The 17,705-nt window shown below is 41.1% G+C and overlaps 1 long non-coding RNA gene across 1 annotated transcript in view; it reads right to left on the reverse strand.

The window, feature by feature from the left end:
* LOC139591258 (uncharacterized) overlaps positions 1-17,705 on the reverse strand; it is a 266,401-nt gene that overhangs the window by 193,362 nt on the left and 55,334 nt on the right. The window contains exons 3-5 of the long non-coding RNA XR_011679591.1: positions 9,869-10,009; positions 9,343-9,508; positions 8,343-8,454 (exon numbers count right to left, since the gene is read on the reverse strand). This is a non-coding gene — a long non-coding RNA (uncharacterized lncRNA). The remainder of the gene's footprint in view (positions 1-8,342; positions 8,455-9,342; positions 9,509-9,868; positions 10,010-17,705) is intronic.

Below are 17,705 nucleotides of genomic sequence, written 5' to 3' on the forward strand. Positions count from 1 at the left end.
GCTTCTTCAGTACTCTTAGTCTGAACTTGAATGGTTATTTTTGGCTATAGAGCAAGTCATTTTGGGAAGGAAGAATTTTTATGTTAGAAAGCAATCATTAAGGATAAATTAAGTAGGCTACACCATTGTGTAGGGTATAAGGATCTGGATGAATATAGTACAGTCTCTTGGCAGCTGAGATGTTGTATCTGCTTTTAAAACTTGCCTGCTGCAGATTTTTAAAGCTTTGATTTACAAAATCTCAGGTATAGGGGAGCAAAGGATGCTCCACAGGGATCTAATGATCTTTTGAGAAATGTGCTGAGGGGATATGGCCCCCTTTAAAATACATTTTTGCCAACATACGCTCACACTTCATATGCCACGACCCCACTCTTTTGGGAATGACTGTGCAGGATAGAAAACTGTGTTTTAGTCATACACAGGGACACACAGACGTGGTAGGTGGGCTGGGCTGATTGCCCTCTTTCCTGACAGTGATGTCTCTGAGTGCCTGGAACAGCCAGCCCTGCCCACTGCTGCTCTGCTGTCTGTGCACATGAAGCCCTTTGTGACAAAGACTCTCTTTTTCCTGCTCTTCTGCATAGTAGCCAGCCCTCTGCTAGGATGTGAGGTGGTGCAAAGCCTTATGTTTTCTAGATCTGATGGGAATGGATCCATACCCTTGGTGTAATCACACAGAGGTCTGAGTTGTTGAAATGCTGAATTATGGATGAATTATTGCAAGTCAAGAGAGAAAGGCATTGCAGATCATCTGGGAAAGACTGTGACTGGCAGGAAGCCACTGGATTTGTAAACTGGATAGGGTCCACAGGCTGGAGGTATATCCTCCTAACACTAGGCATTCAGGCAGAAAGCTTTAAAGCAACTTAGTAAAAACAGTGAATGACATCATCAAATAACTCCTAAGATTTACAGAAAACATTTGTCATTTTTAGAATAAAAAGAAGAGATTTGCACATTCCTGGCCAAAGCAAGTGAACAATTGCTGCCATCCTGCCCTTCCCTTTTCTTACTGCATTCATCTCCTTTGTCTTCTATTTAACTAGAGCCCACAGTTACATCTTCCAGTTAAAATGGGAATAAGATAGAAGTTCCAGTGAATTTAGTGGATGCTTAGAAAGAGCTTTGGAACAAGAAGCAAGATCAGGATTTTGAAAGATCTGCAAATAAATATATCCTGGCACATAAATCCAACTGCTTTCCACTGAGAAATAGTCACTTTCCCATTGTCCTTCTTGCACTAATCAAGGCAATGCTTGTGAAGGATAACTGCTAAATTCATCTCAATTTTGTAATGCTTAACTGTGTCTTGGTACTTCTCCTCCCTAAAAGTCTCTATGGTAGCTTTATACTGACTATGAAAGGAAAAGTCACTTAAGGCAAACTGGATAGGGAGCAACAGAATAAACTGCACATATATGGCTTAGCTGCATTTTTTACCATTATCATCTCTTGTTGCTATGGAGAGACAGATTTTATATATGTGCCAGCAAAATTGGGTTATTCAGTGCCAAGCTACCAACTATTGCAGAGATTTCAAAAATGGGTGGCAGAAGTTTCTCTCCTTAATGGGGGGTTCTGAAGGACAGAAGACATTCATCTCCATTTGTCAATTAAAGGTTAGCTCAGTCACTTGAAACCACTAGATTTTTGGCACACCTAACATAATTAACTCTGCCTGGAGTAGTTTTAATGAAGTCTCAACACAGAACTCTCAAGTTCTGTTCTCAATAATGTAGCTGTTGTGGTGCTGATCTTTTTTTAATTTGATAACATATTTCAGGAGATGTCAAAAGTTAGAGCTCTTCTCTCTTTTGGCACTGTTTAAGAAAATAGAAACAACAACAACAACAACAAGGCAATATGGAAGACTGCCATGGAAGAGAGTAAAAGACTACCTAAGGAAAGTTACAGTCAGAGTATTAAGAAGCCACAGATCACATCCTCTGATCTGATAAAATTTTATGTGGCATTTCTTAAAATGTGGGTTTCAGCCTTAAGGTTCATATTTTCAAACTTCCTTCACACCTTTAGAATAGAAGAGGTCATTTCTGAAAAATAATCTTCTTCGAAGAGAAACACAGTGCAGAAAGAAAAAATAAATTTAAAAATACTTTAAGAGCTACTAGCCCACCAAGAGTTATGGTAGCTGGAAACCCTCCTGCCAGAATAGCTTTTAAAGATGAAGCACCTGGCAAATAACATCAACAGAAACAAAATGTGATGTTAATATAGATCCAGTGGCAAGTATTCCCTAGATTTCATGAGGTTGGCAAGAAATGAACTCATGTGCACTGGAGTTTGTGGAGAGAACAGACTGCCAGAAGCACACAAGCCTGTTTTGTAGGCAGTGTTAATTTAAAAGATGTTAGCAAAAGCAAAGAATAGCACATTCTACCTTGTTCTCTGCCTCAACTATAAAATGCAGATTTATTCTTAACCACATTTCCCTTTATCAATACAGCTCTGACTTGGGATCAGTTAGGAAAATGCTTTTAACAAGGGGCACAAGGAATGTTATTCAGCATTTCAGCAAGCAGCACAGTGATGTAATCTCCTCCCAGAGTCCAGCTCCAACAAAGCCACCCAGTTCACAGCCTACTGTCTCCCAGCCCTGCATCTTGTGATCCCATCTGCTATCAGCCTGAGCCACACCACAGCTTGCTAAAAGCTCATGCTGGCCCAACGAGCATACCTAGAGCTGTCTAGAATGCAGAAGAAATCCTACCAAGCACATAGCCCTGTTTGTTAAGCACAAAGGAGTTCAGCTACCTGCATCATATCCACTAAGGCTCCACCAAGATCCTTGGAAGTCTGAGTGGCTGGAGTGAAGCACTGCTGCTGCACCAGGACAGATGAAATATCCACAGCAGTTCCTCACTTATCAAAACTAAAATTCACCTTTTTTTTTTCTTTTTATTTTGTCTTGATGTCACTCCTCATTTCCTCCAGAGCAAACACCCCTCCCAGGGAGGAGCTGGAATCACCAGAAGAAAGCAGGGAGCAATTGACAGCAAAGGAAGCTTGCTCATTCCTGTTTTCCAGAAAAGACAGCAATCACCATTTTGGCTAATACCAAGGCTAAAGCAAGACATCTAAATAAAAAAAATTGATTTGGAACAAAAACAGACCTGAAACCAGATGTAGGGGTCTGAAGTATGCTCTTGATAGACATCAAATTAAAGAGGTATATTTTTCTTATCAGTTTATCCGACTGACTACTGAGTTAAATATACCTGTTGTTTTCTGACATTTGTGTGAGCTGTCATCTCAGATGTGTATTTCAGTAGAATTACTAGCTCAATATTCAGAGCTGCTTTACTATAGTGTGCATCTGAAGGCATACTTGAATTCTAAACAAGTAAACATTTAATAAAAAATCTCCTCCATAAGAAGTAGAATGACAGCAAACAAAAAAGCAAAACTCAAATCCCTGAGCTGTTCTCATAAATCCCCTCAAGCTCTATAATGACCTGGTGGGTGATCAGTGGTCGTGTCACATGCATTTGACAGCTCAATCTAGCTCCTGCTGGACCACACTACTTCAAGTAGATTCTCACTCCCTCCACAACTGTGGCTTCCCATCTTTGTGCAACTGCAGGGACTCTTGCATCCCCTGCATGCCCCCAGAGCATTGTCTAGATCCCTGCACCACAATCCAGAGGCCTGCAGTCCTCTGATCCCCAGCCCCACAGCACTGAGGACTACCTGAAGGCAGGGGAACAGGGCATTGTAGCTGCTCTCCTCTGGAGGTACATCCACAGCACACAGGACAATCCCACAATGGGAAATAAAGCACAAATGCAGAGCACACAGGAAAGATTGTCTAGCTCAGACAAATTACAGGCTTGGTGCAGGAATTGGTGGGTGAAATTCTATGTTCTGTGTTATGCAGGAGCTCAGGCAAGATAAATTATTGCCTCTGGCCCTTTTATCTCTGAGTCTGTAATTGGGCACTTTGCTGGTGGTACAGAACCCTCCTGTAGCAAAATCTCAAGATCTCTCTTCCTTTTGGAAGAGAAGTCTTGTGCAAGAGCAAAGGCATCCTGGAATTACCAGATGACATATTTTCATGGATAAAGAAAAGACTCTAAATCAAGAATATGTATGATATTTCCTATGGGAATTCCTCCATCCCATTCCCTGCTTCCACCATGTTTATCCAAGGCATAATTAGAGGAAGTGATACATATTGGATTGAATTGGTATCTCCATGGGAACCAAATGACTCTGAAGATCAGAACCTTTTGTATGACAACATTTTTGTATTTTGTATGAGAATTTTGTGCACTAAAAGTTAATTTTTCATTACCCAGTGGGACAGGAACATTAGCTATAAAATTCTTCTGTGGATGTGGCTGAGAGAGAGCCCTATTTTAAAGCCTTTGAAGTATGTGAACACATCTCCTCAACAAACCCATTTACCCTTGTTCCATTGTGCAAAAGTAATCAATTGGACTACAGGGCCTGAAGATCCCCTTGAGATTTGGCTGACTGAGAAAATATGCATCTTTATACATGATCTGTTTGGGATACCTCTCTAGGGGATCTAAAAATCAAGACCCACTGTGTAATTCTATGTCTAATTTCAAGACATATTGGGTCCACATCCATCAGGCACGGCCTTGTGGAATTTCTCACACCCACCACACATTAAAGAACCCTCCAATCTCCGGGACTCACAGGGTGGGGGCAGTGGCTAACAAGAGTGGGGTTGATAATTGCAATTGGATTTGCATTTTTAATGTTTGATGTAGCTGTTGATAGCCGTATGATTCTTGTTTTATTGCTTCTGCTATTTTGGTCTTTTCTTCTGCTGTCCACTATCTTCACCACGCTGGTGGACAACCCACGTGAACTGGTGGAAAGTCCCTGGAAAACACCATTTGTGCCACTATGTGGTGTCAGGACCTCAAGATCACAGCTGAGATCTGTCTTGAGATAGATATCTTGAGATCTGTCTCAAGCATTGCTACCAGAGAAGGATTTTACCATGAGAGAAGCACAGAATGGAGCAACAAAATGGCACTGCCTCTGGGCTTTCTGAGGTCTGGCACATCCTGGGCAATGCTTCCAGGCAAGGGTTCCCACTGTGGCAAGTTGTGTGGGATGGCAACTGTTCATATGCTTATATGTGGCATATGCACTGGTCAAACAAAGATCACCCCAGGTTTTTGTCCACGTGTCATCTCAGCCCTAGGGGGAGGTAAACAAATCTGGGGGAGAAGAATGTATCACTGAAAATGGGCATGAGCAATCTATAAGGAAAGCCAACTCAGCAACTGTGCTGAAGTCAGCTCAGGCTGGATAAAACTCTGGCACCAACTCACAACCCACCCACTTTAAAAGAAAGACTGAGCATGGGCCTAAGCAGCATTTAAAGCAAGGGAATAATTTAACCAAGAGAATAAGAGAACTGTATAGCCAAGAGGCATTAATTCCTTTGTCTGTAAAAAATGTACATATAATGAAAAGTATTGAACAATCCCAGGACTTCCACCACCAAGAATGCCAAGAAATCCAAGGTCAAGAAGGACTAACAGGAGGCTACTGGTCCATGGGTGGTGACTACCTCTCTCCCTTTCTCTCTCCCTCCACTCTTTTCTAATTTTTTCTAGCTCTCTACCTCACATTCACTGTTAAATAGAATTTTTACTCTTCACTTCACCATATGATGTCATTTGCACCTTAATTTGGGCAGAGCCATCTCTCAATAATCAGATGTTAACACCTTCTCTGGGCTGCACACCCCGATAACTGACTAGCAATTGAGCCATAGGATGGCAGACTCTGAAAATCCCACCTGGTTGCTCTAAATGAGCCCCCCAGGCTGCAAAGCACATGCAATGTGGCTCAAAAAACCCAGAATGAACACAACATGCTCAATTAGTTTTACATCTCTCTTCTTTGACACAAAGCTCTGCTGAATACTTTGGGAGAGACAAGTAGCTATATTGCACCTGAGGTTCTCTCTTACAGGCCTGATTAACACCTTTACAGCAGATAAACCAGTTTCACAACTGTGCCTTGAGCAAGTCAGAAATGTGGCCATATCTCTCTGTTTGGCCTTGGCTTCCTCCTGGCAGCCAAGCTCACTCAGGAGCACTGAAAGAGATGTTGCCAAGGGAAGGGTGCAGCAGCAGTAATGTGGAAGAGAAGTCTGCTGCTCTTCCTTGTTGTCAGGGGAGGCAGTGCAAGCATGAAGCTCTGGAAAGGAAGTTTTTTTGATTCACTCCACTTCTAAATGCATTTTCAGACATGGCTGGGTTAAACTGCCCTGGAAGTAATGTCCTGATATCGGGCAGAGTAAAGGAGGAGTTACAGTTGATGGGAGCATGAAAGGTAGAAGAAAAAAAGACAGTGCTTCTTGAATTGAAGTGTAAGTCTTCCTCTCAGATATACAAGCAGTATCATAAAAAGCATCACAATGAATATTTTTTATATACAGCACATAAACTTGACTAACGCTCCTTTGGGGAAAAAAAAAAAAAAAAGACATTTTCACCCCTGTGGAGCTTTCATGACTTCTGATCTCACCTATGGTCAAACTGCTTGACCCTTCTTTACAGAAGAGAAAGCACAGCTTTGACAAGACCAAGACAATACTGAGATCAGGAACAGCCTGGAGCTTACTGCAACAATATATTTACACAAGATGTGCTTAAAAAATACTGGCTGCCATGGTTAGCAAAAATGCAGAACATTTCTGCAATCTTCTGTAATATCTCTTCACTTGGCACTTGCACTCCTGTCCTCTGTGGAAGTCCAGCACCATGCCACTGAAACACACTACATTCATCAGCTATCAAAAAACAGAGGGGGAGAGAATAACAATATCACTGCTTCCAGTGCTGTGTCAGATCACCGCATTAAAAAAAAATCACTGTAATATGACCAGGAGTGCAAACAGGACAAAAGCCATGTCCAAAATTATGATAGAAAGATCAACCTTGCCTGGTAGAAAGCACTCAGGAACAGCTTGGAAGCTTCCATTGTCATTAAGGTGCATTTCAGAGTACAAATTAATTAGCAGGAGTCTTTCAGAAAAGAATTGAATGCTTTATTGGCAGTTCTCCATGTGAAAGCCCTGTCACCATGGCTGAGAAAGTGACTCAGAAATGAAAACGAGAAAGAGACAGAGAACTGCCACAATATCCAGCTTCCCCATCAACACCAACCCATCAAGACATTCAGGCAGCAAATTCTGGTTTTAAATGCTATTGGTCACATACCATTATATAACTAATATCATCATATATTACTCTGAGCTGTGCCCTGTTGTACACCTAAGTGACAGAGCATCTCTTAATGTAATGTGGAGTGGAACAAATACAGGAAAAAAAGATACAGATTTTATGGGTAGCATGGCTGCTACCAATTTACAGACTGATTATCCAAACTGATTCATATTTTTATATTTAATACGATTACATTTCCTGCTACCTTCACCCTCCTCCACATTTTTCCCTTACAGCTCAGATGCTTTTTTTTTTTTAATTCACCAAACAGATGCAAAAGCTGATATTTCTCTGCCTACATTTTTCTTGCAAAAACCCTGCAACCTTGTGTTTAATGAGGAGGAGTTTTAATAGACAGATAGAGAGGTTAAATTGGCTGACAGAGAAAAAAAGAACTGGATAAGAAAAAGATCAGGTTTCCACAGAAACAGAGCCACATCCTATAATATTCTTGCCTTTATGCATTTATTTATTTATTTCAGCTATATCTGTTCCTAAGCTATAGGTTACAATAATGTCCAGGAATTCAGAGTTGAGAAAACTCTGCTTTTAATAGGGGGCCAGATCTTCAGCTGCTATAAATCAGAAGAGCTTTGCTGAAGTCAGCATTGCTAATGGCATCAGTATAATTTATACCACTTAAGGATTTGGCCCAAGTGATCCACCAAGGAATTAAACTTAAGAATAAATAAGCCAGAAGGTTTACATAAGAAGGAAACTACCAGAAACCACTGCATGGGAGTTTGGGACATAGATGTCCTCCTTTGTGATGGCTTTTCAGAAAGTAAAATTCTTATGTAGGTCCCCTGTTTGCATGAGGAGAATGAGGGAAGGTGCACCCCTCAGCCTGCAAGCAAGAAAGGCAGAAGGCAGGTCTAACTATCCACACAAAGGGTAGCACAGTGTTCACTTGGTTTACACCTTCATTTTTCATCCTGACCCTAAAACTCTTCTGAAGAAGAAGATGCTCTTAGAATTTTAAAGATATGTTGAGAGAAGCGATTTTCATTGTCCATTAATCACTCAGCTGCACATGTATTTCTCTCCAAACATTTAATGGTGATAGGGAGCTTCATGGGGAACAATGTGTTGGTGTTTTACCTGCAGTTCACTGTATCATTGTGTTTGGCAGATGAACTCAGAAGAGACTTTGGAAACTGCCGCAATGTTGTGCCAACTAGTTCAGTGGCATTTTAAATTTCCTCTTCTGCAACTAAAATAAAAACAAAATCAGTTATGCTAGAATGAAAGAGAGACAAAATCTGACACCAAAACTGTTTCCCACTGCCCACATTTGAAGCTGTGAAATGGATCTCCATGTGGAGTTTTTCCAGCTGAACTTTACTTTCCTAATGAACTGAAACTTATGCCCAGATCTGCTAAAAAAAAAAAAAAAAAATTGATTTTTGGAGCTTTTGAAACCTAGCTCCACATCTAAATCATCTAATTGCAGCCTGTCTCCTGGGTTTGTGCAAACTATTTGACCACCTAGTCACCATCCCTAAAGGTGTTCAAGAAACAACTGGAGCAGCATTCAGTGCTATGGCCTGATTGATAAGGTAGTGATTGGTCAAAGTGTGGACTCAATGGTCTTGAAGTTCTTTTCCAGCCTAAATAGTTCTGTGATTCTGTGAAAGGAAGAAAAATCATTTCTTGCAGCTCCACAAAACAGAACCATACATCCAGGTAAGATATACATCCTTATGCTCTCACTTCAGGGTTCTTTTTTCCAGAGCACCACAACTCCCCCCACTTTAGCAACCTTTTAAGGACATCACTGCACCACTGCAGAAAAGACCCCAGAACACAATTAGGTGTAAAACCCCAACTGTAAAAGAGCAGAGAGCTCAGCCCATCAGTCAGCCTGACTGCCCAACACTGTTTGCTGAGCCTGGCCACAGTGGAAGGCAAGCAGGGCCCCAGGCATTCCCACCATCCCAATGCACTGCCTGCCCCAGCTCCTCCAGAAGGGCACAGCCATGCTCCCCTCACTGCTGGCAGGCCAGCTGCCAGCACCCTTCATTTGAACAAGCCCCTCTGCAGATCTCAAGTTCATTCATTTTAGTGTTTGCCTCTGACAAGAAGATGAAGCATTTCTAACCCGCAGCAATGAAGGCGGTGTCCACCAGGGAGGCCAGAGCAGCCAAGCAGAGGAGGCACAATGGGGAGACACCTTGCCTAGAAATCAAAGAGCTTGTAGGAACACTGCAAACCACCTCCTCAGCCACACGCAGGCAGGACTCAACTTTTTTCCTGGCCACTTCTCCCTGTGATCAAAGGCGACAAAGAATTGCCTTCAGCAGAAGGGGCGTGTGAAGGGCTGCCTATCGACTGGCTGCCTCAGCTGCTGTCTCCTGCTCTGTGTTTCATCACTTCAGGGGGGAGAGAGGGAGACAAGAGAGAGAGAAAAACCTGAGGAAACCCTTCCCATACCATTCTCTCATTAAAAGTTTGGATCCTCATTGTAAAGCTGTAAACTCTTTTTTAAAAAGCTGATATATTTAACAGCAGGAGTAAAAAATTTTACAAAATAATAGCAATATTTTAAAAAAAAATGTTTTATCCCAAGTCACACAAAATTACTCTGGTTGCACAACACAATACTTTTCCTTTGATCAAAGTCTTACCTGATTTCTATTTTACTTTAACTCTAGCCAGTAATACCTTGCCACTTTACTAAAACTTTTATCCAGCTCCAGCCTGTAACAGTCTTTCCATCAATGTCTCACAATAAGCCATGAGAACTTTCTAGATTACCCCAAGTTCTCCTAAAAGTCAAGGAAACACAAAAGTGAATTTTATTATTATTGTCACCTGAGATTTTTTTTCCTGAATTTTATTTTTCAGATGTCTCTGACATGGTGTCAAAATTATAATAATCTTTCCTCATTGTATATGTGATTATATTCTTACAGCAGTACCTTCCTACATGCTGACAAATCTGTTTTGTATTATAACATTTTCATATGTATTATCAAACCTGAATTCCTCCAGTAATTAAGGAACTAGAAGCAAAAATAATTTTTCAAATGTTAGAAATGTAAGTACATGCTTTTTGTCAATGAAAGCATGTGGAATGGTTGTAAATCTCTTTGAAGAAATTGTTTCTCAAATTTATAGTATCATAATTCTACTTTTCAGAATCTCTGTTGGTATGATAGTGCACATCATTCTCCTCCTTAGAATCAATATTTTGATTATTTTATGGGTTATAACTGATGTGCAGTCATCATCTGAGTCACTAAACACATTGCTTATTCTCCTTCTGAGATAGTTTGTGTTAAATTTGAGTGCTCTTTGGTCAGCACGTTACATAGGAGGACATGTACAGCATTGAAAGCTTTTATCTGTAATGTGCTTATTTTTCTCATAATCTTTGTTCAAGGATCTATTTAGGCTTGATTTTGACCTGTTGAAAAAAAAAAGAAGTGTTACTAGGTGTGGGTCTTGTTGCTATGTTTTTGAAAAATTGTTTGGCTTAGATCTACTTTGCATCTCTCAGCAGTTTTTATTGATATCTCCTGGTAAACTTTAAAAGTTCCACCAGCTCTGCAGAGTTTTCTTTGTCTTCACACAGTGCTGAAAACCAGGCATGGTCCATAAGCTGTGAAAATGCTCTGATACAAACTTTTATTTGCTGCACCAGTCTCATCCCAACCACATGGCAAGAGGGCATTTTCAGCAGCACTTGCAGTCTATACCATGTCTCTCTTTCCTTGTGTGGTTTCTGTATGGACTCATTGAACCACACTAATGCCCAGAGAACAGATCCTATTAAACACTTTGCTCCATCTTCGAACAACAACATTTACCAAAAGAATCAGAATGTGTTCTGCATAAGTTCATTTCCTAAGATTCTATCAGCTGTTTCTGCTCCTGTAATGGCCATCTGGTCATATGTCACTGGGGAAGGGTCACTTTCAAAAGCAGCACTCTTCTCTTCTTGAAATCACTGTGCCTCACTGCCTTATCTTTGTTGCTGTCATCAATATGTTCTCCCTGGACTTGCTCTCCAGCAGTCAAATAAGTGGATTATATCTATTCAGTTCTTTCTAGGTCTAACCAGCTGTTCTCAAGCAGTTCAAATTATATTTCTAGATATCATTGGCTGGTATTTCTAGAGAGCTAGAAATCTGCTGGTGTTAGAAATCATTCCTTTTATCATGTCTATTTTGTCATACAATGCTTCACTGCTCAGCAGCAAAGTAGTACCTTCTGACAATTCCAGTTCAAAAATAAATCCTTTTGTAACACTTAAAATAAGTCAGTATCTGGTGTTTTACCAGCTAGTAATCTTTTTTTAACAAGAACACTTCTCTTCAAACAGAATGTCTACCATTTTTGTGATGCATGTGGGCATTTGGGAAGCTTTCTAGTATTGATATGGTTTACTTATGGTACAGAAGTCCAATTTTTCACTTGTAAAACAGACTCACAAAAGAGAATTTTGTCCCATTCTCTTACTTAAATGCCCAAAATAATCCCATCATAATTGGACTATACCAATGTCAGAAATACGAAATTCTGGCACATTCCACTACCAGCATTTTCCAGGTAACCATGCTTTTAGGTGTCAGAGTTATTCTCCGAGGCCGTAGTTGATGTGTGAAAATCAGTCATTACAGCAAGCTCCATTGAAATGCACTTGGCATGCATCATCACAAGCATTAGAGATTTATGTGCTTCTATTCCAAGCAGGCAGATTTCAAAACTGGAAAGTGACAATGGCTCTGGGCAGGTTTCAGAAGGCCAGTCTGCAAATTCATGCTCTGCAGTGGCAGTGCATTGGCACATGTATCTTCTGAAGTTGTGCAAATTATTCCATTTCTTCCTTATGAACTTGGAAAAATGTCCACTGGCTCCCTCTTCTTCTCTGCTTCTCAGCTCCATAGATGAGACATCTTTTCTCCAAACCCCCAACAAAACACTGTGTGTGTTGTAAGCTGCACAAAAATTTAGCAGCTCAAGTAAATAAAAACAGTAGTAGCAGATGTACAAGTGAAATGGTATCCAACTTCATTTCACCAACCATCTTGGAAAATCAACTCATGCAGAAAGGTTATTGCGCACAGAAAGACTGAGTTACATAGATAAATCTGTTTGACTCAGAATTAGCAATCGTTATCAAGCTGGTTAAGCACTGCTTGGTAAACACAGTTGGTCAAGTGCCTGGAGCCGTCAATTTTCCCACCATGCACAGTAGGATCAAGACAGAGAACAGAAAATGAAAGGTATAGGCTCTTCTTTTCACCCAGATTTATGTGATTACTCTTTTCTATTCCTCCTGTGCAGATGCTGGGAAAGTAGTACAGAAGGGCAAACTCTCACTCATTGAGTATGCAAGAACAAATTATTTGATTTCTTTAAAGGATGTAAAGGCCATCTCACAACTGGGGATCCTTTGGGATTTTTTCCACTATTTATTGACTTCCTGGATAAAAATGCAACTCCTCCTTTTCTAGGCTCTGTTTGGGTATTAGACTAAAGGAACTTGAAATAAAACTTCTTTAAATTGAAATACAAACACCCTCTTCAATGCTTAATGCAGTGGAATAGACCCAGTTTAAAGAAAAAACATATTCACCTTTCCTGAGGGCCCTCATGTGAATGGATGAGCTTTGCACTGATATAACTAGTTCAGATCTTGCTTGTCTGGAATTGATGAAAAACTTTGTCAAACAACAAAAGCACACTGAAACTTGATCACAATAACCTGATAACTGCAGGCATAAATCAACATTGCAACCCATCCACCATTACCTCAACCTTCAGTGGCTGCATCTCCACAAACACAGGACCAGGGTCAGAGGTCATTAGTCATGTGGTTCACCATGAGTTGTTTATGAATTAAACTTATACATATGGTCACTATGAATTTTCTTCCAGTACCTACCTGGATGCTTTCTACAGCTTAACCCAGTGTAATTTTTCCAGAATTTTATCCTTCAGAATACCTGATTAGCTCTTACTCTCTTGAGCTGTGGCTTCTGCTATTTCTTTTAGGGTTATACTGCACCACTATTGTCAACTAGGTATGCTCTTTCCATGCACAGGATGATTTTCAATAAAGATTTTTCTTTGGTCCTTCTCTCATTTAACCCACTGGGCTCCATACTCCTCCATTTTTGACCCACCATTTTAGGAAAATTTCTTTAAGTCCTCCGTGTGCCATCAAAGAATCACAGAGTGGTTTTGGTTTTAAGGGACCTTAAAAATCATCTACTTCCAACATCCCTGTCATGGGCAGGGACACCTTTCACTAGACTCAGAGCCACATCCAACCTGGCCTTAAACACTGCCAGGGGTGTCCATCTGAAGAGAATTAATTATTTTTAGAGGAAACAGCTTTCTGCTTTTCTCTTGGTAACTTGAGTTCAGCCAAATCCAAAGTTTTATCGTGCTTTTTATCTTTCTATGCAAATGGGTTGTGATTTTCCCCTAGTAGGCCATTCATTAAGTGCTTTTCCAAACCGGTGCATCTCTGCTGGCTCAGAGATGATCTGAGCCAGGTCCAGGGCTGGCACAGCAGATTATGAAACATGTGAGTCACTGTCCTGCCAGGCAGCATGGCAAAACCTCTATTAACACATCTTGTTAATACACAAAGAAGCCTCTCCCAGGTTTTCCTTTCCTGTCCTAATGTGCCACTCTGTCTTTTATTCCTCATTGCCTCCTCTTCCTGCTCTGGGGAAATATCTTATTCCAACAGTTCCTATAACTATTTCATATCCTTGACCTTTATCTTGAAGGTTTTGGTAAAAGGGTATCACCATTCACTCCAACTAGTGCTCTTTCTGGCAGTCCTCAAGGAAGGTGATCCCTCAGAATCTGTCCAAGATCCACACATCTTGGGCTCCTCCCATGGCCATTATCTTTTTTATTGTTGTGAAATACTTTAACCATCTTGAAGCCACAGCAGCTGACGGACTGGATAGATTTATGCAGCTCCCCTTGGAACTCTGGGGCACAGCTGCACAGATGTGCCCACTGCATGAGCAGTTCCCCACTGCTCTTTGTTTGGTTTGAGCCTTGCTCTCTTGAGCCTCACTCCATGCACTTTAGCTCTCCCACTGGCACAAACAACACACAATCAATTCTTATAGGCTTTACTCAATGCCTTTCAAGATTTTGCCAGGTCTTTTCCAGACTGAAGAGTCCGAGTTTATTTAGTTGTCTTTGCTCACCCCCTTTGCCTTTGAATCCTTTCTAGTTCCACTACATTCTTCCTGAGACAAGGAGATGAGAAATGTATATTGTACTAAAGATAGGAGTGAACCAAGGTTATGTTTTGTTCTTTAATCCTTTCTTGGCAATTCCTAACATTTTAATTAATTTTCCACTTAAAAAAAAAAAGCTTATGATTTGAAGGATCTGCCAAAACTCCAAGATCTTGCTCCTGGGGGCAACAGTTAGCTCATGTTCCATAAACATAACCTGATGCTGGGGTTTTTCCCCCTATATGCACATCTTTCCACAGCCTACAGTGGCAGAGCTACAGCAGAAATAACGTGGGAGTCGCTGCACTTCCAATTCTCCATTTCTCCAGTGTGCACTTACAGCATCCTAAAAAGGGCCAGAAGTGGGGAGTGCTGCTCTCTACCTCCAGCTCCAGAGTAAAACAAATGGACTTAGTCCAGCCATGGATTTACAGTAAAATGGGGTGAGGCCACAGACATAGGTATCAGGACAATTCACATCCCATCTCCTTCTCTACCAGGTGAGACAAGAGTGAGCAGATTCCACCCACATGACACTGCTGCCACAGAGTTCATCAATTCCTGTGTGGAAGATATAAAACAAATACATCAAAGACAGCATTTTGACTCAAGAAGAGCTTAAAGTTTTAGGAGACAAAGAAAAAGGACATGGAGTGAAATGACCTTACAAGGATATGCAGCAAGCCAGAGAAAAACAAGGAGAGGCAGATCCACCCCTAAGCCATGTAAGAGTCATTTTTGCTGCCTACTCTAGCCAGAACAGAATAAAATATTAGGGGAACTTGACTAACCACTTGTTCTTCTAAAAACAAAAAACTTAAGCTGGTAAGTAAAAAGAAAAGATTTCTACAGAGAGGTTGCTTTTCTGTTCTTGCTGCTCAAGCCTCCAGCCAAAGTCACCCAGAGGTCATCTCTGCTCTCATGTCCTGCTAGACAAAGGATTGTCCAACACACACCAAAACCACAGTCCCAGAAAATGAATGGAAACTTTGCCTATAGGCAATAGGAGTGAGACTAGAAAATTAGGGAAATAAATGAATTTATAAATATTTGAGATACTCTTTCTATTTCATGTTTTTTCCTTTAATTTTTTTTCATTTTTCACTCCTCACTCTTCTCTCATCCCCTCCCTATCCTCCCCCACTTTAGAGTACTTAGCAAAGCACCAGTGCCAAGCAACTTCAAATGGAGCTATGGCAAAAAATTTACAGTGTGGAGGAGCCAAGAAAACATCTCCATTCTAAGCTGCATGCAGGCGTGGGCGGACTCAAGGTGTCATATCAGGCTGTCGAATAAAGTATGAGCGGACAATAGTGAATCAAAACCCTTTAAATGAATTGTTTTGTTTTCCCTCTCTGCCTGGTAGGTGCACCTGTGCTCCAGATGATATACATCTTTGTTTTCCTGCTTAATATTCAGCACATGAGACACATGCATAGAAAAATAAATAAAAGGGAGGAAAGCGGGAGGAGAAAATAGATAATTTTTTTAAGTGCCTTCAGAATTAAGTCTTAAGGGCAAGGTCATGCACACAGGAGGCTGGAAAGACTGGACAACTACCCATGAGGCTTGCATAATAAATGGAACTAGTGGGTAGGAGATGAGGGCACTGAAGATGGGGGGAAAGAAGCTGCAGCTCACACACTGCCCGGGGGACCAAGGGTGTTTGATAGCATGAGCAGGTGCAGGAGTCCCACTTAGAGTCTAATGGGAAAAGGATCTGTCTGGTGTCTCTTGTGATTGTGATGCATTTCCCCCAAGATGCAGCTGAAATATATTGTTGCTTCTGTTGTCCTGGTGCAGGTGAGCATGCATAAAAGACTGTAAAACTAGTCAGCTATTTTACAGGCTGAAATCTTGACAAAAAAAAAGCTGCCATTGTATAGAGTGAAAGTAAAAAAAATAGGAGAGGGAGAGGGAAGAAGGGTTTCTGCAAACACAGGCTCCCTCATAACCAGTGAATACTTTTTTCCTCTTTTCTTTTGCTTGTGTGCAGTGTTAGGAATCAAACTGAACTGCACTTTTGGCATCAGCTCCTGCTAGATGTGAGCAGTGAACTTGCCCTGCCCTCCAAGATAAAAGTTTAAAAACCTGAAATGGAAGGTGCTCCTAAGAGCAAAAGCTGTTACAGCAAACCAAACTGGAGCTGCTGTGTTGGTTTTTCCCTTCAGGACATCACCACTGTATTTTGCAGCAATTGCTTCATACCCTGAGGCCCTTGGATGCTGGAGGGAGGGATCCTAATTTTTTGCTATTGACTTCAATAAAACCTTTCTCTGAATTAAACCTAGGAGTTGAGTTGGCTTCCTGAAGAGGTTAGTAAACTATTTTCAGTATAATTACTATTTAGCTGTAACCCAGCTCCTTTAAAAGTCTTATATAAGAGCAAGGTTCTTAGGCTTTGGTTCCCTGTAGCCTCCATACTGAAAGCCCAAGTCTAACAGGGCAAATGTAGGTGGCAGTGCCACATGTGAGAAATCTGTCCTGGGACTGAGGAAAAACTACAGTTACAGGTCTTTGTTTTGATATACACTAAGATTTAAGTTAATTAGTCCTATACCTAGACATCCCACCAAATCACCACTGTCAATCTGGTTTCTTTTCTTTTTCTGGGACCCTGAATAAGCATCCACCCACATCAACCCCAGCATCTTACACCTTTTCAAGTGCAAAGGACCAGGTGAGAGCCACCAAACTGTCTAAATTAACTGCAGAGACCCAAGGAAATGGGACTGAGCCACGCTCTACATTAAGAGCAGGTAATGTTTCTGACAATATAAAGGCAGAAAGATTTAGAAGGGATGGAGTTATCAGTGTTCATTGGGGAATGAATTGCATCTGAAGCTGTGCCCTTCAGCAATGTGCTGTGTTGAAACTGAAATTAATAATTATAAAGCTGATCTATGAACTAATACAGTAGAAGTCACAAGCACCCTTATTGCATCCAGATGGCTGGTACCAAGTGCTTGGTGACAGCCAACCTTTATGTTCTTGCCCACTAATGAAAGGGTCATTTTTGTCAGGGAAGGACACTGAGTCTTTGGGAAGCTGCCTTCCATAGATGCATCATGCCCTCCCTGCAAAAAGTTGGCATTAGCCCCAGCATTAGTGCACAAAGATTACAGCACAGTAACAAAATACGGGGTCAGAGATGAGAGAGTTCGTAGTAAGGATTTTCTCACTAACAAAATGAAAGCTTCAGAATTTCACTTCAGAGAGCAGGGCCCAACAGAAGCACACCCCCTCT

Source organism: Agelaius tricolor, unplaced genomic scaffold, assembly GCF_023055355.1.
Source record: "Agelaius tricolor isolate 1412-34295 unplaced genomic scaffold, bAgeTri1.0.p SCAF_6, whole genome shotgun sequence".
NCBI classification, from domain to species: Eukaryota; Metazoa; Chordata; class Aves; order Passeriformes; family Icteridae; genus Agelaius; species Agelaius tricolor.